The 25,931-nt window shown below is 36.6% G+C and overlaps 1 pseudogene; it reads left to right on the top strand.

Moving 5' to 3' along the window:
* Positions 1–6,605: 6,605 nt before the first annotated feature.
* LOC149204815 (uncharacterized) lies at positions 6,606–23,846 on the top strand (annotated as a pseudogene).
* The last annotated feature ends 2,085 nt before the right edge of the window (positions 23,847–25,931 follow it).

The raw sequence follows: 25,931 nt of genomic DNA, 5'->3' as shown, positions 1-25,931 counted from the left end.
AACTGGAATGGGATAATTAAACCAACAAATTTTGAGGAAGGTATCCAAAAAATTAAACAATGAGTTCATGGTATTTTGTAGAAATTTGCCAACTCCAAGTACAAGTAGATACACAATCCATTGGGTTCCACGTAATTTTAACATTGGTGATGAGTTATGGTTGGACTTTCATAAAGGGAAATTGGAAAATTCCCATAAGAAGCTCATACCACTTTGACACAAGCCTTAGACCATCACTAAGGCTATGAGTGATAATTCTTTTGAGGATAGCTATTGGATGATTTATATAGATTCAAAATAAAGTATATGTTAAGATGATTTATGCTTGATGGGTTCATGCCTAGCAAAAGATCCTTTAAAAAATTAAAATAAATGATCACACCATTGCACCATTACTAACATAAATTATTGTGATATTCTACTTGACATTAGATAAGTACACACTAACCTTTTGAAAGCATGTGGATTATTTTATATCAAAGCATGTGGATCATTATGACTAAATTTTTGAAATATTACACTGCTTTAATATTATTTCTCTTATGACTAATTTTTTTATTTATTATCACTCTAATATTATTTCTCTTACATGCTCCAGGTTCGAGATCTTGTGTGTATTGTCAGGCCAGGGTAACTCCAGAATGAGCGGAGGAAAGAACTGAATGTTTTATTCATTAGCTAACATATTATTTATATACATACAAATGATGGATCAGTTCATCTTCTAGATGACTGTCCAGTTCACCCATCCGTTTCGGATTAGGTGTCAACATTCCCCCCCTTAATTTGAAGGGATGTTGGTGAGTCCAAGCATCTAACTGAATCTTTCAAGCTTTTCTCTTCCAAGTGCTTTGGTGAAGATGTCTGCAATTTGCTCGTTTGTGGAACAATGACGGAGATGGATTGTTTTGGCCTCAACATGTTGTCATATCAGATGATATTTAGTATTGATGTGCTTAGTATGATCATTGAACTTTGGGTTCTTGGCCAACTTTATTGCAGATGTGTTATCAATCATGAGTGGAGTTGATTGTATTTGTTTTACCTGCAAATCTTCAAGAATTTTCCTGAGCCACACAATTTCTTTCGTTGCTTCAGCTGCTGCCACATATTCTGCTTCTGTTGTGGAATCTGCTGGTACTGATTGTTTGCGTGATCTCCAGGAGACAGCTCCCGATCCAAGACTCATAGCATATCCTGAAGTAGATACCCCAGTTTCTTTGTCTCCATCGAAGTCTGAATCAGAGTATCCAATCAAGTTGAAGTCGTCCACCTGTGTATACTTGATTCCAAGGTCTTGAGTTCCCTTCAAGTACCTTAGAACTCTTTTTGCAGCAGACCAATGTCCCTCACAAGGCTGTTGCATAAACCTGGAGAGGATTCCAAGAACAAGTGAAATGTCTGGTCTGGTAGTAGTGAGGTAGATGAGACTTCCTACAAGCTGTCTATACTTTGTTGCATCCTCAAATTCCTTTCCTTCAATAGATGTGAGCTTCAAGTTTTGTTCCATTGGAGTACAAAGGGGATTGCACTCTGTCATGCCAAATATGTTTAACAAATCTCCAATGTATTTCTTTTGAGAAAGAAATATGGACTTTGGATGTTGGATGTTGGGTTACTTCAATGCCAAGATAGTAATGAACATAGCCCAAATCAGTCATTTCAAAAAAATTTCCTAATTCTTTCTTTATGGATGCAATATAGCTTTCATTGTTCCTTGTCATTAAAAGATCATATACATATACCACAAGATATACAACTGTTTTTCCAACTTTCTTGACAAATAAAGTTGCATCATCAAGATCAAAATGATTGAAGTTGAGTTTCAGAAGATGCTCAGTTAGTTTTTCATACCAGGCTCGTGGTGCTTGTTTGAGGCCATACAAGGACTTCACAAGTTTGCATACTTTATGTTCATGTCCTTTCACATCAAATCCTTTAGGCTGGGACATAACAACATTCTCTTTTAGATCTCCATTCAAGAATGTAGTTTTTACATCCATTTGATGGAATTTCCAACCGTTCTGAGCAGCTAGTGCAAAGAGTGTCCGGATGGTGGCCCATTTTGCTGTGGGGGCAAAAGTTTCCTCATAATCAACCCCTTCCTTCTGTGCAAAGCCTTTTGCCACAAGCCTAGCTTTATGCTTGTCAAGTGAGCCATCAGCTTTGTACTTGTTCTTGTAGACCCACTTGCAGCCAATTGGTTTGGTTCCAAATGGAGGATCAACCAGCTTCCAAGTGCCATTCTTTATGAGGGCGTCATACTCCTTCTGCATCGCTTTTTTCCATTCATCATGAGAAGCAGCTTCTTTGAAGGAAGTTGGTTCAAAATCTGTAGACAAGTTCAATTCACAATCATAAGTAACATCCATATCAACAGGTGAATTAGAGTTATCTACATCACCTCCATGTTGTCGGTTTGTATTTCTGGTTCCTGTCTTTCCAATTTCATCAGGATGAACACTTTCAAGTGTCTTTGTCAGCCACTTTGGGGGACCTTTCTGAGATGGTCCAGGCTGTTCTATTGATTGAGTTGGGTCTGAATCAAGATTGAGTCTCCCAATTCTATCAATTACATCACTTAAAGCATCATCCGTTGTTGGAGTGTCATGCAGGGGAGATTGTTCTTCAGAAGAAGATTCCACATGTTGATCTAGTATAGGAATCCCCCCTTCAAGATGTGGAATCTGATTATCAAACTCTTGAAATGATTTCGGTTTTGTGAATTTATCCAAGGGATCAAGTTGCCGCTCAACAACACTGTCAGATTTGGATGATTCAAGAAAAATGACATCTCTAGATAAAACAAACTTTTTATTTACTTCATCATAGAGGCGGTATGCTTTAGATGTGTTTGAATACCCCAGGAAGATACACTTACGACTTCTAGCACCAAGTTTGTTTCTATGTACCTTTGGTATTAAAGCATAACAGGTGGAACCAAAGATCCTGAGATGTTTTACCGAAGGAACATGTCCATACCACAATTCATAAGGAGTCTTGTTTCTTATAGCACTAGATGGACATCTATTCTTTATATATGCAGCACATAGAACAGCATCAGCCCAAAACATTGTCTTTACATTTTTGAAGAAAAGCATGGATCGTACCATATTCAAAATTGTTCTGTTCATTCTTTCAGCTACACCATTCTGTTGAGGATTATAAGGCACAGTTGTTTGATGTTTAATCCCATGTTGGCGAAGATAGTGTTCAAATTCATTTGATGTATATTCTTTTCCATTATCAGTGTGAATAGACCCAATATGAGATTGTGCATCATTTTCAATCCACTTATGAAAATTCTTGAATGTTTGAAAAGCATCAGATTTGTTCTTCAATAAGTAAACCCAACACATTCTGGTGTAATCATCAATAAATGTCATGATATATTTATTTCCATTTGCAGAAGGAACAGGCATTGGACCACATAAATCTGAATGAATAAGTTCAAGAGTCCTATGTGCTCTTGAATGTGAATCATGAAAGGACTGTTTGCTATGCTTTCCTAGAATGCAAGCATCACATTGCTTATGTTTTCTAGGAATTGTAGGCAAACCAGCAACACCATTTTTCTTCAACAAGCGGAGACTATCATAGTTTAAATGCCCAAATCTAGCATGCCATAATAAAATTGATGGAAGTGTACCTTCTTCATGATGAGAAATATATGAAAAATGTTGTGCATGAGCAGAGGTTCCTTGCGGTTTAAGAAGTCTTTCTTCTTCTATACCCCTCATGACAAGTGAATGGTCAGATGCCTTTCTTACCTCAAGCTTTCCATCAAACATATGAATGGAGTGACCTTGCTAGTGGATGTGGACCAGGGACAACAAGTTTCTCTTGAGCTATAGGAGATATAGAACATGATCCAGAAGAAAGTCTGGAAGACCAGGCAGTTTAAGCCTGATTGTGCCAAGCCCTGATGGCTTGATTTTTGACTGATCTACAAAGTATACTGCTCCATCAACATTGTCAGTGAAATCTTCAAAAAATTCTTTCCTATGAGTCATATGACAGGTTGCTCGTGAATCAAGCAACCAGTCATTTTTCGAAGAAGTAAGTGAAGCATTAAACAAATCTTCATTTACTCCAATGTTACATTGTGCCTCAATATAGTGAGCGGATTCAGGTGCTTTACCTTTGTCTGTGTCATCAGTTTTACCTTTCTGCTGATTTCTTCTCTACTCAACCTTGTCCCATGGTAGCTTGCATGTAGAAGCATCATGTGATCCATTTCGTTTGCAGTGAATGCAATGCAGATCTGCCTTTTCTGCTTGAGAATGTCTGCCCCCCTGCCTCTGAAGTATCTTCCTCTTCCTCTTCGTCCACCTCTTCCTCTTGTAGAATCTTGAGCAGGATGCTTTTCTTTATGAGCAAGACAAACAGTCTCTTCAGAAGATTCAGGGACTGTTTTCTTTCCAAAGGCTTTCTCTCTTTCAGCAAACTTTTTCACAAGAGAATCAAAGGTTATATCTTTAAGATTTCCATTTGCTTGTAAAGACTCAAGATAATTGGAGTAGGTAGGATAGAGTGCTCTGAGAAAGGCAATAAGAGAGATATCCAGCTCAACCTTAGTGGATTTAATGTCATGCATTATAGACTTTATTTCAGATGCAAGAGCAAGAGGATCATTATTTTTCAGTTCAAGAGTGAAGAGTTTAATCATGAGTTGAACAACTTCAAGTGCATAATGTGTATCATAGAGCTCTTTCAGCTTTTGTAGAGCTTCAAAGGCAGTGGAATAGGATGAAATATGACGACTTACTTCTTCATTTACAGATGCTGCGATCAATGCATATGCTTTGCTGTTCTTATTTTCCCAAATGGCGAGTTCTTTGTCTGATGTAGGCTGCACAGGGTCTTTGTCTTCTTCTCCGACACACACTCCCTTCCACAAATCATTGTAGATGAGGGTGTGTTTTACCATTCGAGACCATTCTAAATAGTTCTCCTTGCCAGTGAGAACTATTCCTACCATAGAAATGATTGAATGCATTCTGTAAAAACATATCTCTGCCAAAAAAAATCCTTATGCATAGCCTTATGCATTCTGTAAAAAAAAATATCTCTGCCAAAAAAAAATCCTTATGCCATAGCCTTATGCATTCTGTAAAAAAAATAAAAATATCTCTGCCAAAAAAAAAATCCTTATGCCATAGACTTAATCATTCAGCGTTTCTTATATCACCATTTCTTATATCACCACCACAATATTATGTTTTGAAAAAAAGAAGGCACTCAAGGGATCTCTTCAACATATATCATTTCAATATATATCAATGCAAAAACTGGCATTTCTTATATCACCATTTCTTATATCACCACCACAATATTATGTTTTGAAAAAAAGAAGGCGCTCAAGGGATCTCTTCAACATATATCATTTCAATATATATCAATGCAAAAACTGGCATTTCTTGTATCACCATTTCTTATATCACCGCCACAATATTATGTTTTGAAAAAAATAAGGCGCTCAAGGGATCTCTTCAACATATATCATTTCAATATATATCAATGCAAAAACTGTTAAGAAAACAATGCAATATATAAAACTCCACTCCAAGTATAAGCCTGATATTGCATACTATAATATGAGTCAGATACAATAACTTGTTCCGCTGCTTGGTTACCTCAAGAATCCTTATGCATCACTTCGTGCAAGAGCTACAGAGATTAAGTATCACCCAGGCTTTCGACTCTTGGCTGCTGGTTCTGTTACCTCCAACCTTTACAGTGAAAATATCTTAATGTCAAACCTTTACCGCTCCCAATGGCCGCATCTTTGTTGCGCATGAAGGCATCACTGTATTCTCAGAAGCAAGTCTCTCCACCCGCTCCAGCGGCGAAATCGAGCCGGATTGGCCCCCCCGCCGGCATGTGTAGGGACGTTCTCCATGGAGGCACCACTGTAGTCCCTTCGACCTTCGAAAACCCTTCGACCTTTTTTGTTTTCTGTTTGTCCAAAATGGCTCTCTTTTGGTCCAGAATCGCAGTTATTTTCGGCAAGGATATGGAGCTACAGGTCGAAAGTCGGAATGGATTTAGCAGAAAAAGAAAGCCACTGCCAACTACTTATCCGATCAAATTGATAAGAAATGTTTTGAACGATCTTGTCGAGGGTTTTGAGCGACCGAGAGGGCGAAGGAACGGAGCGTTCAAACAAAAGAGAGAAGACTGAAGATGACTGCAAGCGGATCTTGGATTTCATTCTTCATGACATGAAGGGGAAGTTTGAAAAACGGCGTAGTCCCAGAGGATTAACCCGGCTTGAGTTCATTTCCTATTGACTGTCACGGTAATAAGACTCACGGTTTCAGGTTTTGCGTTTGCAGGATTGTTCTATATGGAGACTGAATGGAATAGGAGGTCAATAGACAATGGTGATGTCGCAGGACAGCGAGGAGCGACAACGGAAATGGCCGCAAGGATTCTTGAAGGAATGAAACGCGGATCGAGACAGGGATATCACCAGTCTCACGATAATACCCCTTTTTCGCTTCGCATGGAATCACTGAGAATGGATACCTCCATGTCAGGATAGAGGCAGCACTGGTGCGCTAGAGAGCAGAGAGCGTTATGTCAGGCAAACGCTCAAGCAAATGCCTGGTGCGCCAGAGAGGAGAGGAGCAGAGGTGTGTCAGGCAAATGCTCAGGCAATGCACTCAGAGAGCAGAGTAGCGCTCAGGACTGAGCAACTCTCAGGTCAGCAGGAGTTACTACTATTTCTGGGACCTGTGCTCTGATACCATGTCAGGCCAGGGTAACTCCAGAATGAGCGGAGGAAAGAACTGAATGTTTTATTCATTAGCTAACATATTATTTATATACATACAAATGATGGATCAGTTCATCTTCTAGATGACTGTCTAGTTCACCCATCCGTTTCGGATTAGGTGTCAACATGTATCATAATACCATTGCAAGCGGGCCATATCTCTGCCCTGGTTGTTTTATATTTCTCTCTACCTCAAATTTCCATAACCTAAAATGTTTTCTGTCCATTTGGGGGATGAAATTACCTACGCTAAAGGAGGGGGAAGGGGAGAGGTAGGGGGGAGGGAAGTTGAACCCACGACTCTTGCAATCGATCTCGATCTCAAACCATACCCAAATGCAAGCACAAACAAATACTAGGTATTGGATTTGAACCCCACCATCGTGGTTGTTGTGGCAGTGTTGTTGAACGAGTTAGGGCAAAAATGTGAACCCAGATGGATTGAGAAAAACTCCACTGCATGTTTCCAAGGCGTTCAGAGATGGAATAAGAGGCTTGCATTCAATATGTCTATTTCTGGATTTGATGGCCTCCTATTATCTATTACTAGTGTTTTTGGTATCTATTGAGGACAAAGATCAAAACTCTTTTCTTTTATGTGCCAGATCCTATAGTTCTTGGAGAAATGCTCCTTAATCATGGTCTTTATTGTTCCCTTTTTCCTAGGAAAGGGTTATATTTTTATTCATGTATATTATTCTAAAAATATAAGCCTATTTATCTCTAAACGTTATCTCTAAAAATCTATGAATCTTTTTCTTCATTTTGTTGTTGCATACCTCTAGGTAGATTGGCGTAAAGTTCTGATCCAAAAAATTTAAACAATCCTCTCATACAAAAAATGTAAATTCAACTATGATAAATAATAAAAGAGTCCAAGAGTACACTGATAAAAGTAAAAGAAAGAGGGAATATTCAGTGTGAAACCCATTTAAATCTTCTCAAACAATCCATTCCCCAAGCTGAAGCTCGAGACCATTTGACAGGAGATCTACCCCTTGAATTCTTTCTCTGAAAATGTGAGCAAAAGCGACCTAGATAAACCCATCAAAAATACCAATACTTTCCTCATTAGTGATGGTATATATTTGCAGAGTGTACTACTTATTGAGTCATTTTATAGCACATCGAGAATTATCAAATATTAGAAAGTCTGGAACACCATATTCTGCTGCTAGAGATCATATAAGCTTTAGTGCCATTAGCTCAGCCTTGTTGTTGAACCCTTTACCAATTCCTGCCTTAAATATTATTACATGAGACTCACTATTATTCAAGATGCTTCCTTCCCCTCCCAGTAGGCCTTACCTTGAGAGGCACCATAAAAATAGGTGCAAGGCTTTGAGCGATCAATTCGGTGTTATGTAATAGAACTGGAGTAGCACATTCGACTGGAGTAATGAATTTTCTCTCAATGTTTTTGTCATTTAGCACTTACTGAATACCCAATCAATTTAACGGTAAGGCCCTAAACTCTTTAGCAACAGGGTTCATGCACCATTCATATAGGGCATTATAATTGTTTTTCCACAAAAAGGATCTCTTATAGTTGCATACCATCCAATTCTTTCGAAACCAATTTAGAGTAAATACAATCCAAAATTAAATGGCAGTTTGATTCTTAAATTTCCATACAAAAGTTGCACCATCCTGGACCCTTTATATTTATTCTCTGTAATACAACCTGAGAAATTAAGCTATAGTTAAGGATTAGCCACATAAAAATACAAGTTTTGGAAGGACAATGAAACTTCCAATTTTCCTTCCACCACTATCTCGTTGGTTGCTGAAAGCCATGTGTGGCTAGGGTCTTATAGCCTATCCGAGGTGTATATACCCCTGATGGATTTATTGTCCAACCCAAATGGTCTTGCACATCTCTTATTCTGATGTGACTATGCTTGATATTTTCCACATAATTATTCCACATTTTAGCATCCTCCTCATTGAGGCCAAGATCTCTAGTACATCACAACTCTTGTTGCCATATTGTCGTCATCTCATAGTCTGCAACTTGATTTAAGTTATAAGTCCTTATGTTTCTTACATGTTTAATGATGTGACGAGGAAGCTTAAAATTATTGTCATTACCAATCCAAGAATCCAATCCCACCTGAACGTTTGAGACTCTTCCAACACACAAAAGTAAGCCAGTTCCCTATCAAATTAATAACATGTAATACTACCTCCAAATTATGAAGATGTTATGAGAATTTTTAATTGGGCTTCTAATCCAAGCTTCCACTAAGGTTGGAGATATTTATTCTTCTTTTACAATAGAACATCATAACCCTTTCCCCTGTACAAGCTTCCAGGCACTCTTTGTTTCCAGCGACTGTAGAAATGAAATAATTTTTTAATGTTGTAGCCCCACAAGGCCTTTGGGACTGCTAACTCATAGTGAATCTATAACTCAGTCTCCTGATTAACTCTAGTACTTCTTTGGGAATCCAAGAAAGGGAGGACTAATAAAGTGGAATGACCTCAATAATTGATTTCACTAATATCAACCTTCTTGCATTGGAAATCCTTCTATTGTACCAAATAATCAAGTTTTTTTTTACCTTTATACCTAACCACTGCCAATTCTTCTTTTGTTAATTATTTGGTTTAAGGGTAAAGCCAAATTTCTTTAGACTTTTATCCAACTTTAGAAATTATCGAGGAAAGAGAATATTGATGTACTCTTGATCTTCACTAGATAAACCTGCAAAAGAGATGTGATATTTCTCCATATGGATCTGCATTCCTGAAGCAAAACAAAAAAGTTCTAAAATATGCTTTAATTTTGTTGCATCCCTTATTTTTCCTCCCAAGAAAACCAAATATTTTCAATAAAGAGGAAGTGTGACAGTATACATGAATTTCCAGTTTTTACCTTCCAATCACTCCACTTGAGTATGCTCTTTCAAGGCCCTAATTAATCATTTTGGCACCAAGAGGATTAAATGTGGAGAAAGTGGAAAACTTTTCCTAAGACATCTCTCAGGTACAAAGAAAGGGGATCTAGATCCATTTATAAGTACAATATAAGAAACTAAGGAAATACGTTTTAATACCCAAGTCAGAAAAAGGGGCTTCACTCTGTCATAATCCTTTGAGATATCAACCTTCAGTACCATAGCCATAAAATTTTTAATCTTAATAGAGTGTAGACATACTTTAGCGATTCCAACTTCTTCCTCTTTCTTTCAGCCCTCTAGAAAACTAAATTGTTCCTCAAAAATAGTGTTAGATAAATTGATCATAGTCCTTCGGACAAATAATTTTGTCATGATTTTATACAATTGCAAAGAGAGGTCACTTTGAACTGGTCAATAGAGAGAGGGTTGCTAAAGCGGGGAATAATTATTATAAGTTGGCATTAAAACCTGTTAGCATCTTGTCAATAGGTCTTGATCAATTTACAAGCCTTCTCAGATCTTTTCCCATGAAGTCTAAGCATCCCCCAAAGAATTTACAAGGAAGGATTTTTTTCTTTTTGTAAGTTGTGTAGTACCTCGAAGAGATATTTACTCCCAACCTCCTCCATAAGGGATTAATTACACTGAGCATCAACAAAATTGAGAACAAAAGATGATATTCTAAGAGTTTCTGCAATGGGAACTTGTCCTTTTTCCTTGTATTTTTTATCAAAGTTTTGAACATCTACTACTTCAATTTTAATTGTTACAATCCATTATACCTTGACGATATTGTTTTCAAAATATACAGAATAAGTTGGTTGTAAAAAGTGAGTTCTCATGACAAATACTTGTGAACTTAGTTGGATTCTTATTCAGTTATTTGTGTTTCTTTTCTTCGTCAAGCAATTACCAAAATAAAAACATGAAGATCACTAGAGACAAAAAACATAAGATAAAGGCTTCCACCCCAAGGAAAAATCCCTCAACTAGGGAAAACCCAAGCAATACTCTTCTTCATAGCCATATCAAAATGAGATATCAAGACCAATACCAATACACTTTCGTTCATAAGATCCCCAAGTTAGCCCTCCTTCCAAGTAATAGTAAAAAACAAGCTTCTTCTAAACTTCAACCATCCTTAAATGGAAAACTTCGCATATCCAAGCCAATACAACTCGCATACTTCATCAGAACATCAACCCAAATTTTTTCCCTATGTGAATTGCAATTTTTTTACAGACTCCTAGCTTCATAAACATCACATTCCTTCACACCAAATTCTAGATTATATGCCACAAATAATTAGCATGTTCAACTCCAAAGATACTTATATTTACTTATTATAGAGATTCACATATTTCTCATAAGAACTTCCATGAGCTATATGAATTTTGTTAGATTATCCACACCAATATATAATAGCTTTTTAACATGAAAGCTCATGTCTGTTGATCATTCCAACTTAACCAATAGGAGGGCCGACTTGGTCTAGTGGAGAATTATTTTACTCTTTTAAAAAAAAAAAAATCCTTTTTCCTTTTCTTACAAATAGTCCAAGTGGAATTTGACTCAATTCCCTAAAAGCATGATGAACATGTTTAACCTAAACTTGAGCATGAAACTTGTGCTTGAAACAAATATATATTTTTCTTTATTTACATAAAATACTGTTAATTTTAGGCAACAATGATATTCTCTATGCTTAAGAGCAATTTTACTTCAATTTATTTATTAGCCCAATATCAATGTCCAGTTTATCAATCACATCAACATGATAGTAAAATGCAGATAGAACATAAAAATACATAGTAGAAGACAATCCAAGACAAGAAGACAGAAGATGTGGCACCATCCAGGGACAAACAACAATGTGGAGAAACCCTTGATAAATTCTAATTATAGTCTTCAATAGTTCAACAGAGAGAGAGATAGTACAAACAAATCTGGTAATTTATAATAGTAACAAAAGAGAACTAACCATAAAAGTCAATGTTGGTCAACAGGGAAGTTTTTGCCCTCAACAAATTGGTCAACGTCAATCAATTTCAGCCTCCAAACACATGATGAATCAGCCCTCAAAACAGTCAGAAAGAAACCAAGTCAAATTTTGGTCAAATAGTCCACCCGCGGTCAACCCTAGCTGTAGTCAATGGTTGTCAAAGTCAATGTTTAGGCTCGATTTATGTGCCTAGAAATGCAGCCTGTTGGGACAAAAATTATCCACCAAAAACTGTAGCCAAAGTGGTCAAATATTCTCATCAACGCATGGTCAAACTATCCCAGAATTTGTTCAATGCAGTCAACGTCCAAAAACAGAAATTTCACCTACTTTCGTTTGCATGTGTAAAAAGAGAATGTTGCCCAAAAATCCGTACCCAATCAATGAGGAGAGAGAGAGATGTGTGAAGTGTGAGTATATCCAAATGAGGCTAAGGCATCATGTATTTATATAAAATGTTGAGGAGGAATAGACATGATTGTTGGGCTTCTGAGCCTACATAAGTTTGCTAGCCAACCTTGACAATTTGTCCATAATCAAAATAAATTCATAACTTCATTTGTAGATGTCAGAATCGGATGATATCTAGATCAATCCTACACCTCCCAGAGAGAGGAATCCAACAAACATATCAACTGTCATAAATAAGATTACCCATGTGGAGTTTGGACCTAGTTTCCAATTTTAACAAATACGAATTTAACCTAGTTACTTTTCCAACAGTCCATCTTAATTAGGGAGGTATTCATAATGAATCAACAGTTCTATGTCAAGTTGAAATATTATCATAAGGGATTTATATTGATAAGCATCAAAACATCATCATAGTAAGAATTTTGACATTACCAAGGCCTTGATAGATACACTCTATCTCTCACAAGATGAAATCACATTGTTGGGAGGAATTTCATAGCACACCACACCGCCTCACCAAAGTGTTGAGATTGGTAGCTTAGGATGTTATAAAAACCCTGGGCTAGAGGGTTGTGGAGGAGTTGGAAAAAAAAGTGACTTATGGGCTAAGAACCCAAGCCTGTGGGCTTTGCACCCAAGCATGTGAGTGTGAAACTATGATGAGGTTTGATGGTTTGACCGATGGAGATGATAGAGGACCTCTAGAGAAACCAGTGGCAATGAAAATCATCGAAATTAGAGGTCTACAAGTGAATATATTAATTTTTTAGCTATGCGTTTTGGATTGTCACTAAATTTTACGGTCGACGAGGGAAAGGTTTTTGCTCCTGACAGTTGGACAAACCCACAAGGGCATTCATTAGAGCCCTTGAGAAGAGCATAAAAGGAGGAGGCATTTGAGCACACATCCAAGGAAACACAAGCAACTCACATAAGGAGAAGAATATCTCTATTAGGGCCACAAATTATAACAATGTTATCAAAATGAAGCAATGATTGAACCCAAAAACCTTGTGGACTAGGAACTAGTAAAAAACTAGAAAAAAAAAAGACGTGTTTACCAAAAACTTGTAAAATATTTATATTTTAAAGAAAAACATATATATTCATGTGCATCCATATGAATACAAATTATTTATACACATATACAAAAGTTCTCATTTACATAGCATGTAAGGGTGCACATAACCAAAATAACATTGAGTGCAATCCATCTCTGAATCGAAGATACATCAAAAAATAGCCTCTACATGGACTCTAACATCCCCAAAAAATCATGCTGCAACAAATTCCTACATATCATCAAAATCATTGCCTATATTGGGGTATTCATCATCAATATAACCATTTAGGCATTAAAATAAGATAGAAAAATGTAGCATGTCATGTCAAGATTTTGTTCAAGTGACGGGTACATTTTTAGTAGTCATGATAGAGGAGCTCAACAACCAATTCCACTAATATAAAACTACATAAAGGGATTGGTACTCTTTATTAAATACTAGTTCCATACCCTCGTACATGAAAAAATCCAGTGGAAATGATACTAGTTCCATACCCTCGTACATGACAAAATCAAATGGAAATGTTGCAATCCCCACAATCCCGAAATCCTGAAAAATTGTTAATCTTTCTGGATCTTGAGTGAAATATAAAATTATACCTCCTCCATATGAAATCTAATGAGGTTGGAACCACTCTGAAACATCCTAAGTCTTTTCATGGTAATGTTAAAAATTAAAGGAAAATTGTAACTTTAAGAAATTAAAATTACCATGAATTGCATAGAAAAACTAGGGCCATAGGCTTGAATATTAGGCTAGGCTAGGGAACAGTTAGAATTAGGCCAACCAATTGAAAAATGAAAAAAAATAAAAAAAGGCAATTTTTTTATGTTGGCCTGCATAGGTACAAACTGCACGGAATCGGTCCTGAATTGGATGGTTTGATACTGAACCATCCTATTCCAGTTTAGAGGCCCTGTTTGAACCATTTTTGTGCCAAAAGCAGAAGGACCGCCCGATTCTGATAACATTGGATTAGAGGCATCTTCAAAAAAGGATAGAGGAGTCATTTAGGACTCTCTTGTGATTGTTTGAAGGTTGTGGCAATCTGTAGTTTGGCTAAGTTGGAGACGAGCTGTTTGTGCATCATTTGGTGGAGTATACCTTTGTTTGTGTATGCCAAAATGTAAAAAACCATGAGAAAATAATGCCGAGCCACCGTAGGGTTGTTTAGGAGGGTCAAAACAACATAAACAAGTGGCCATAGTAGACTTCACAGGCAGTCGAGTGTAGGAGCATGTGAAAGGAAGGAGGCTATAGAGTTTTGAGGGGATATTGACCATTGTTGGAGGGTTAACATGGGATACAAGTGTACCCTAACCAATGCCCAGATCTAAAGGTATGCACTATAGTTTATAAGGTATGTTATTTCTCTTATGTTTCTAAGTGTTGGTTCCTAGTTTGGATCATATTGGATGGAGGTCCTAGTTGGACAGTGATAGGAAAATCCTACAAGAAATTTCATCAACAATACCTACATGTATGTTAAGAGGATTAGCAGGGGGTTGCATGAAAGTTGGTCATCTTATTGAATTGATTATTTTCTACAGGATGTAGTGTCCTAGAAGAGGACAAATTTTGGAGGATTGTTAGCAACCAAGAGGAAGGGTAATGATAGTGGTTGGATGCCCTATCCAGTGAGCAGATGCTACAATAGAGAGATATTTATTGTTGATGTTTTATTGGTTTTTTATGGACACTTTTGGACTAGTGGCGGGTAGCATGAAAGTGTTCCATATATGAGCCCTAAGTGCAGTGACCTAAGAAGGACTTTAGGCCTGCTAGAAGTGGCAGAGTTGGAGCAACCTAAAGAACAAATTGTGGAGGATTGTAGATGATTTCTTCAAGCCCTAAGGAAAAAATATCTTGAAGGACTAAGGGATTTTTAGAAGAGGAAAAATAATATCTCAAAGGTATGATCAACTAGGAGTAGTTTGTAGCCCTAGACATGCCTTATAGATAAGGACATTTATAGCAAAACTTGGGTAGTCCTCCATGCCCTAAGTTCATATTTGGAGAAGGAAATTCAATAGTGATAGTGGGAAGCCCTCAAGCCCTAAGTGTGCCTTCATCAAGTAGCACAATAAGGCATTAGCAGGAAGAAATTCCCAAAACAGATGAGGAGCAGCAATGGGCAGTTGATAAATATTCACAAATAGAATTGTGAACAACTCCGTAAAAATCTCAATTTGTTTATGGGTTGAAGGACTAACAATCAACGAGAGAGTAGGTGGAGCCAAGTTCAACGACCTAATTGCACCGGTTCATTGATAAAGGTAGAGTTGTGTTGCTGGAGATCGGGAGCTGAAGGACTGGCAAGTTTGTTCAGGGTATGACCGAGAGGAGCTCAGATAATGCTACATACCCCAGATGGCCAATGTATCTTGTTCAGGGTAGATTGGTTGTCAAAGTGACCAACACCAAACCCTAGTTTTATATCTTGTACTAGTGGATGTGGGGGCCATTATTCTTGGTATGGAAGACTTAAACAATTTTATTATCAGTTTCATTAATATAACAAAGTTCGGTGGTTGTATAAATTTGTAAAAGGTTATATATATTTTGTCCATGAGTAGATTTATTGGTGTATATTATTTCATTGTGAAAAGTAGTCTTGTTGTGAAACTTGGATTGGCATCGAGAGTGATTTAAAATTCTATCCTAGACTCTAGTATTGTGGAAAAACAACACGAGGTAGATACTCCACCTAGGATACCCGAAGTATATCTTTCATCAGACGATTTCCCTCAAGGAAAGGTTTGTTCATTAGACCATTATTTTCAGAGTACATGTGACTTGGGATTTTCATCCTAATCCATCACACTACATGACTTAAGAATTTCTGTCAAAGATGCTTATCCAATCCACCATTCTCCTTATCCATGTTAATGTACTTGACTTAGGATATTATTCATAGTTTGTCACAATACTTGACACAAGGAGAACCATACTAATTCAAATCACCATTCTCCCTATCCATGATGCTTGCACTATAATTATGGTTGTTAGTCCTAACCTAGTACATGAAATAGGGATAACTGGTGTTGAAACATACTCCCTCCCAACTTGAGAGGAGAAATCCATGCTCACTCCCTCTCGACCAGAGAGAATTCATCAACAAGCCTCATCTTGTGTCAGAAGCACTCATACTTACCTTACATCAGAAACCAACAATGGTTGTAGTTTATTCAAACAACCCTCTTATAAATAACATTTCTCATATTGCAACTCTTAGGGCTCCAAATTTTCATCCTAATAGTACACTGTACTTGATGTCATTTTAGGTTTTCAACAAAATTCCCTCTTAACAGTGCCAAACTTGTAATGTATTAGGGTTCCAAAAATCTACCCTCTTATCACTCCTCTATCTTTCATTTAAATGACTTAACTAGGGCTTGTTACACAACCCACACTTTTTTTATTTTCCTCCTCACGTATGACATACTCTTAGGGATTTTCGTAGTATCCCACCCAATAATAGGTCCACTAAAATGTTGTTCAAGCACTTCATATACTTCTAGATCTAAATAGATCTAGGGCTCTAATTTTTCCCTCTCCTAGGGCTTCTTCACTACCACTAACAATCCATGATTTACTGTCCTTAGGATGCTCAATAGCTTTCATTCACTTTCTTTACCGTACATGCCCTAACTGCTTCCCAACTACTCATTCTATTCTACATTCACTAAGGTAATATGTTTCCTTGTTGATGATCGAACTTTGGGACAACCTGTTAAGAACCTTAAATATGGATTGATATATCTACCTTTATATAGGGCTTATACACCTCTTTCCTAGTCCCTTAAAGGCACATCTTGTCTCTAGTCCAAAGTCTGGGTCTTATTCCTCATTATGCAGATCAGTCACCACTCCTTTTCTGTTCAGAACCACATTTCTCTTCTCTAATTGCAGCCACCCTAAACTTCAAATCCATTGGCATAGACAAGAATACAAGTCGTAGCATTATCACAGGGTATGAGATCTAGTCTATAGGGGTGTCAACCCTCCCTTTTCATCATGAATCTAAGTGTGTGTGGTATAGACTTTTAGGTTTTAGCAACATGAAATAAACCATAAGGACGGATCACATAAATATGTCCTATTCACTTCAGGAATAGATCTAAAACATCACATCTCCTTGTATCCATTTCTCCTTGACAATATCTTGCTAGATCTCTAAGACTCCTTCAGATCGTAGCTCCTTTCTGAGTTTCTTGGCCCAATCTAGGGTAGCCACAAACTAGTAGCGATATTCTCCTTGAACCCTAATCCCATGCACATTTTTATTCTGCTAGGCTCCTTAACCCTCCAAAACAAGCCTTATGACTTTCCTATAATGCCCAGAAATCCTTGATCTTATAGTAGAGAATCTTCTCTTCAACATGTGCTAGATGATACATTCTAACTTGACCATCTGACTTCTCATGTTTTGAAATGTACCAATGTCATGTTTCTTCTTACAGACTTGAGGAAAGTGGCATTCCTTCGCTCAAATTTCACTTGAGAAATATGCACCTGTGAACGTTTTTGTTTTTCTTCTAGTAGCCCTACTATGTGTATTATCCCCCCATAATGAATACATTTCTATAAGATTCCTTGATAAAGATGACCCCTTTCACCCAAAACTTGGTTTCTTTATTGCAAGAACAATTTCTCCATGAGCATGAATAGATTTAAAAACCCAACTTACTCCTTGAGAACTTGTTCCTTCTTGACAAAAATCTTCTGGATTTTTTTTATTAGAATGGATCAAGTTACAACCTCATTAGTACCTCATCTCAACCTTCAAATTCAGCTTTTAAATCTTGGATTTTTTTTCATCTTCTTGATCTCCTTTGGAATGAATTCATAACACACATTGTTTGTGTAGCTCGCATCATATATATCACTTTATTTTGAAGAGACACCATATATCACTATATTATACCTCAAGAATTAATTCATATCACTAGCTCTTGGAGAAAATTCTATCATTATTTGTCAACTGTAATTATGATTTCAGATCATTGTTTTTATGGGTTCTTTATAGACATGTCTTGATACTTCTCAGAACTTTGCAGAAAACTTTAGTCTAGTAGTTCAATGAGGAGTAAATTTGTATTTGAACCAAAAGATCAGAGATCAATCCATCATTATATCATATATTGATCCAGAGCTTCACATACTTTGTTTGAGACTCTGCAAACCTTTGTAATGGTCCTTCATGCTTTAGGACTTTGGCTTGCTTGAATCAGATCTTGGATCTTGATTTGTGCCCAACATAATAGCTACCATTTCATGGTGGAACTAGCTTCCTTATCCTCAGAATATCGTACTGAATTAAAGTGTAATTACTACCACAAAACTTCACCTTTCCTATAAATTGATAAATTGTTGTAGAGGAATCTTCATTTAATGAAACAAGAGTGGTCTTCTAACCTCCTTTTACTAACCTTAGTTCTGATACCATGTTGGAAAATCAAGCTGAATGTTGATTCTCCTTTCGTGATAATTACTTGTGAACTTAGTTTGCTTCTTATTCCATTATTTGTGCTTCTTTTATTCATCAATAAATTTCCAATATAAAAACATGAAGATCACAAGAGACAATAAACACAAGATATAGGCTCCACCCTAGGGGAAAGCCCCACAACTAGGGAAAACCCAAAGAATCGTCTTCTTCCATAATCATATCAAAAATGGGATATCAACACCAAGACCAATACACTTTCCTCCATAAGGTGTTGAAGTTAGCCCTCCTTCCAAGTCATGGTCAAAATCAAGCTTCTTCAAAACTTTGGCCATCCTTCCACGGAAAACTTTGCATATACCAACCACTATAATTGGCATACTTCATCAGAACATCAACCCAACTTGTTTCCCTCTGTAAATTGAAATTTTTTTACAGACTTCCAACTTCATAAACTTTAATCGAAGAACTTCACATGTGATTCTAGATTATATTCCATAGAGTATTTGCATGTTCACCTCCAAAGAAACTTATATAATCATGTCACATAGATTCACATCTTTCTCATCAGAACTTCCACGAGCTATATGACTTTTGTTGGATGATCCACGTCAATATATAATAGTTTTTCAATGTGAAAGGTCACGTGTTTTGATGAGGCCGACTTCATCAATAGGAGGGAAGACTTGGTCTTGTGGAGAAAATAAATCCTTTTTTCCTTTTCTCGCAAAAATTCCAAATGGACTTTGGATCAAAATTCTTTTGACTCAACAATTCCCTATATTAATAACATGCTTAACATAAACTTGAGCATGAAACAAATAAAATCATTTTTCTTTATTACATAAAATACAAATTAACATGAAGACTAAGCCTAGCTATGTTTCCATCACTAAGGGATGAGTGGCTAGGATTAGATCCTAAGCTTCACTTGAGATCAACAGTAGAGATTTGATCAAATGCACTTAAATAATTAAATAATTTATTGTTAGCTCAATAGAAAGCATTAATCAATTAAATTAATTAATTTATTTTTCAATTAGACTTAGGAAATAAATCATGATAATCACTTACTACTCATGATAAAACACTAAAAAGGATTGGACATATTTTTGATGCTCGACTCCATATTCATGGTATGTTTGTCCACTTCTGGCGATCACTTGTCCAAGCCTCCCTACTTTATAATTTTCTCATTACCCCTTGCATTAACATTGATATATTTCTGCAATATCCTTAGAACAACAACTAAAATAGAACAATACTAAAACAAATTACGTTCTTTAACTAGACAACAAGGAGATAAAAGCAAGCAACAAAAGTGAAAAATGCATAAGAATATTGAATCTCTTTCTTTATCTCTCTGCCCATTCTCACTTGCTATGATTCTTCCATTTTGATGCCCGAAAAATTAATGTGATTTATAGCCATTAACACTGGTAGAGGGGAAAAGTGTATGTTTGTGATCCTTCTCCTGGGGTTCATATCCACAACACTTATATCATGAGGGTGAATGGTCATTATGCTTTCTTAACTGTGCTAGTTTTAGGTAGAGTGACCAGATTTATTTGTCCCCTACACTTGTTAGTTGTTACCCCTGTCATCAACATTTTGATATTTGGGTATGTGGGAAAATTACTCAACTAAAAATTATTTGTGTATTTGGACAGATTAGTTATGTAAAATTTTTTTTAACAAATTTGTGAAAAAATAGCCTATAAGGTTGTTACGCAGTAATTTGTCACTTTCTCCCTGTAAGTCTCCCTAATGCCTCATCGAACCAAATGCACCATGCTCATGCTCTCTAAACTGGCCAAATGACCCTCCTTTCCAAAGTTTACTGCATCAGTGCGTCTGTTATTAAAATAACCGCGCTGACGGGCGGCTTATAGTGTTACTAGTGCGCTGCCAGCGCGGAAGCACACGGGTTTCCCGCGCTGGTCGGATTTTGTGCGCCAGCGCATCCTATGAAAGTATCAAGCCGCGCTGACACAGCCTCTACTGTTATTGTGATGCGCTGTCAGCGCGTCAGTTCAGTGTTGCACCCGCGCTGATCTAGTTTGGGCGAATTTGTTCCAACAACCAGCCTTCCAGATGGTTCCAGGCCTAGTTGTTAGCCTTGTGAGTGTCGCCCTCCTCTCTATGGCATGTCTGTTCGTCATTTGGAACCACCTTCCTTGGAGATAAGATCATCCTCCCACCATTCATGGAGACTCCTTCTCCTATTTAAACCTCCACCATTGCCATGAGCAGCTAGTTTTTTGGATAGTTTGGAGTGGGAATAGTTTTGGATAGTGTGGAATTCATAGTGCTTGGATTGCTGCTGCTAGTAGGTAGTTGGTGTGACAAGTGTGGTTTTGTTAGAGGAAGCTTAAGGAAGGTTGTGAGTATTGCTTGTGTGAGAGAGAGCTTTTTGTGTTGGGAGAAAACCACTTCCAAGGGTGAATGCTTAAGAGACTTGCTGGTTGGACCCTCAAGAGAAGGACTCAGCGTCAGAACATTGGTTGTACCTTTCTCTGTTATTGATTTAATAATAGATGACTAGTGTTATGGTTCCATTCTCATTTGTCGTTGCAATGGTTAACGTGAATTACATCCTTTCTGACTGATGTATAATTGCTTTTATTAGATTTCACACTTGTGTTTGTCTTTCTCTTCGTATGTGCAGGTATCTATTCACGGAGATCGTGGAGGATCGTGACCGGCCAGAGCGAAAGAGCGAGAGCGGCATCTCTTCATCAAACAATAGCGTTGGAATCCAAGTAGGTGTTCTTTGCCTCTTGTTTAATTGCAATTAGGAACTTGCACAGTAGCATTGATCGATTGTTGCTAGACCCATTCTGGGCTAGTAGGGATCGCCTCTATCCGTAGAGGGGATTTACCTCTCCAACAAAGGTGATTCAAGTAACATGGATTATTAAACTCTAATAACTACGATGTAATGTGTTACCCTCTTGGATGAAATCCCCTCCCAGTTCACTCTGCTCCATATGATCATGTGTTAGATGTTCATTTCGAAGATGTTTTTCCACTAGATCATTAAAGACAATGGATAATGTTGTGCTAGAAGGTGGCTACTTGTGTTTTATTGGAAATCACCTAGATATACACATGGCTAAGAACCTGAGAGCCTCCACGAGTGCAGGGAATACACCACTATCGAGGACAATTCGTTCCTTGTTACACATAAAAAAATTTGACTGCCAATTTTGTAGGACCCCCATCACCCTTGACACCAGTTCATGTGCCATATTCCACATATCATGCTAGTGCACACAAGCAAGGGGCCTAGACTACCTTTTTATCCTATTTGTGTAAACAAGCAGGGGACTCCATTACCTTCTTATCCGCGAAAGGATTGTCTACCATGGACGAGTTGTACTAGGGCTTGTGGGAAGCAAAATAGGTGAGCATGATAAGCCCCTTATCTTCCTTGATCTCCAAAACTTGAGGAATCCCATCGATACACCCTTTCCAAATTCCACATTCCAATGTCCACATGAATGACGGTTTGTGACACGTACTAGAGTTTTTGATTCCATCAATCCTTCTACAAGGAGGTTGCTCAGCTTCATCATGTGGTCTAGCACCATTATTCAATGCACGAGGGTTTTTTCTTCATGTATAATAGAGGTTTTTCCTACATTTTAGCTTCATGTATAATAAAGGGGTTTTAATTTGTGCCCCTTCTTCTTTATTTTGGTTTCTTTGAGGGTTCCTCAGTTGTTTTGTTTCCCTTTTTAACCTTTATTCCCACTTTGCTAGTGCAGACATGGTGGAGTATACTATGGAGCCCCCAACCACAATTCCTGTTATTTTTCTTAGCGGTGAGGGTTTTCTTACATCCTTCAGGTAATAGCCATAGTTAGGGGTTTTAATTCTTTTTTCTTCTTCTTTCTGCATGTTTACACCAGATGCATGCAGCAATGTTGAAAGACCTAGCTCATTTAAAATGATTTTTTGTAGCATGTAGTTTCTCCCTCTCATTAATTTGTTGTTGGAGTTGGCTTCAGGTTTGAAGACAATTTTTACCATTTTTGGAAGGAAATATAAGAAAAATTAGCAAGGCTTACGCTACGATATTCTTGTGACTTGAGATTCTTTTGGTTTCTTGCAGAGGGTTTTTGATCAAAAATAGTTATGATTGACCTTTTCAAAGGCAATATTCCTTGGCAATGGTCTTGTAGCCATTCTCTTTAGATTGTTTTCTAATAGCTATACTAACACTCTAGGTTTCTTGCAAAGGGGTTTTGATCCATAATAGTTATAATAGACCTTTTCAAAGGAAATATTCATTGGCAATGGTCCTGTAGCTATTCTTTCTGGGATGTTTTCCATTACCCTTACTAACACAAAACACTTTGGTCTAGTTTCTTCGTTTGATGCTACAACATGCTTCTTAGCTATAGGGATGGCCATTATCTTCTCCACCTAGAAAAAGAATTATGGAGATCCTTCATAGAGTGAGGATTTTCTTACTCAGTTTAAGGGTGTTACCACAACTATTGCTTTAGGTATGTTTTCAAACTCTTACCTTCTCCAAATATATTACCAATTCTAAACTATCCATCAGATAGATGGATGATGATAGAGATTTTCCATATGTTGAGTTTTGACAACTATGATGCTCATTTTGGCTAGTAGAATAGAAGATTTCATTGCTAGGAGCTACATAATCCTTATTTGAATGTTCAATGTACACATTTATATTTCTTTCGACACCTGCTCTGAGCCAAAATCAACAGAATATTCCTCACAAGTTCATGTTTGAAAAATTTGTGTTGTCTTCAATGTTCAGAAATTCCCTTGCCTCTCGATCCTTACCTCGCCAGGCAATGAAGCTGGAGAGCTACATGCATATTGTGTTACTTGTTGTTGTTTGGATCCCTTATCCTTCGTCTGATAGCTATTGTATGTCTTATCTTTACTATCCCTTCATGTATTCTGATAGAATTTACTTATATGAAACATCAACGTACTATGGACTTGAGCACATTTTGTGCACTTTCTATGAGAAGTTATTTTTAGAACCCAACACAGAAAAAGATGGAAGCATTACACCAGGAGGGTGTCTCGAGCTTCTTGGTTTTTGTGTGTTTGAGGTGTGTGTGGGAAATGTTTGGCCCTAAATTACGAAAATGCGATCAAAATACATTCCTGAAGAGTCTAGGAGCGCAATTATGAATTTTTTCTGATTCATTTAAAAATATTTGTCTGTGTTGTGATCTACTAAGGCCACAAGACCTAATCTCATTTTTTCATATGGATATCTTCGGTAGAAGCATTGTATTGTATATAAACATGGATTAATAAGCCTTAACTATGGAACTTTTTTGGGACCTGGATTTATCTTAAGCACTATTTTGTGTTTTTGATATTATAAATCTTTTTTTCAAATAGATGTCCACTTGTTACAGGGATTATCCATGCAGTCCCCTCATTTATGTGGTCCTAATAAGATTTAAATTTTAGTTTTCCTGCATATTTCAGCCTTTCGATTCAATTTGGTAGGACTAATATCTTCTACGTTTGTATGCATGCATTATTAGTGGCTTCCATTCCCAATATTATTGGGTGCCTTGTCATTTTTTTTCTCAAAGGCAAGTTAAACTATCTTAGAGAAGGGGTTTCTCTAAAAATTAGAAAGTTTTCGTTTCATTTGGATTCTAAATTGGAAGCCAATTCTTTATTTGATCTTGCTATGATTGTAGGACTATTTTTTTATACTGGGGAATATTGTTCAAAGGTTTTGGATTTGGGGTCATCTCATTCATTGTAAGTAAGACTTTTCTCACCAATTCGGGAAAGAGCTAGTAGTATTTTGAATGTTTTCTATATTTAGGTGTAGAATACATGAATGAATATTGTGTATACAAACATACAAGCACGATTCTAAGATATTGTATTTGACATGGCTATTTTAGGTACTTGTGTACATATCTGAGATAACACCAAAGCACCTTCGAGGAGGTCTTGGGGTAGTAAATCAGGTAAGATTTTATTGTATTAGTAACTTTAGGAACATTTAGTCTTGTTAATATCTTCTGAAGTGCTAGAGGAATATGATTGTGCATACATTTCAATTTTCAGTGTAGCTACTAGTGGTTTACTGAAAAACATCAAAATAATATGTTTGATAATAATATCAATAATAAACATAACTATTGATTTTTGTAACAAATATTAGTGAAAGTTGGTATTATGATGACAACTGAATGAGCACATAAGGTGTTTATCAATGTTGTATTCATTTTCCTTTTCATTTCCATTTTCAGAAGTCTGTATGGTTTTCTTGTTTGTTTCAGTTTTTTGGCAAATGGTCGGGGGTATTGCACAATACATATCACAAGAGTTAATCATTTTTTTATATTGGGACAATTATCTTCTAACTAATTACATATCACAGGAGTTAATCATTTTTTTTTATATTGGGACAATTATCTTCTAACTAATCAAACATTTTTTGTGCTTTAGAGTATCATGGAGATGGGAAATCAACAAAGTAACATTAAGATATTAGATCTTTTTTAGCACAAATACGTGCAAATACTCACTTCCTTTGACCATGAGTCACATCTTGAATTTCATTTGACTTGATGGATTTACAAATATGCTTTGATAGGTGGAGGCATGTTTGTTACTTTGAAATGGGAATGATCTGTGTAGTTTTCTAAACTGATATTAGAGCATCTAAATTGGATATCTCAGATTGACATTTTACTGCTTCTTTTGCAGCGATTAAGTGTAGTTAATGGTATCATGTTTTACAAAAGAAACGTTTTGAAATCTGCAGGTGATTTCTCATTTCAGAAAGGATAATTGATGTTAAGGTCTCAATTCTCCTAGATCAAAGGAAAGTTGTCAATATCAATCAAATGAACCTTTTCCAATTTTTATGTTAATTCCTCTCTCTTAGTTGCATTTGTTTTGCCAAAAATTTTGAGTCTACCAGTTTATTGGATAATTTCTGAGAAAATTATTGGTTGAGTTTTTATTTGTTTAATTTTTTGCCAAGTTTTTCTTAAATTAACAATTTTAAGTCCTTGTTGAAAGAGTCTTTACAACATTGATAAACACCTTATGTGTATGAACTTTAAATTTTTCTATCTAAAATATGTGTTTTCTCCTCAATTCCTATTTTAGTAGTAAGGCCTTATGTTTCCACGCTGAGAGAAGTCTTTATATTATTTATTGATTTGGAAATCTTAATAGTTTTTTTCATCTTTTTTTGGTTTGTTAATAGAATGAATTTATAAAGTGATTGAATATAGAGGAATGATATTCTAGATTTCTGCATTTAAAAAACCATTCTCATCAC

This window comes from Pinus tabuliformis, chromosome 1_2 (genome assembly GCF_031772625.1).
Source record: "Pinus tabuliformis cultivar Carrire ecotype Pingquan chromosome 1_2, CPIR1, whole genome shotgun sequence".
Taxonomy (NCBI): Eukaryota; Viridiplantae; Streptophyta; class Pinopsida; order Pinales; family Pinaceae; genus Pinus; species Pinus tabuliformis.
This window is presented reverse-complemented; position numbering and strand designations above follow the sequence as displayed.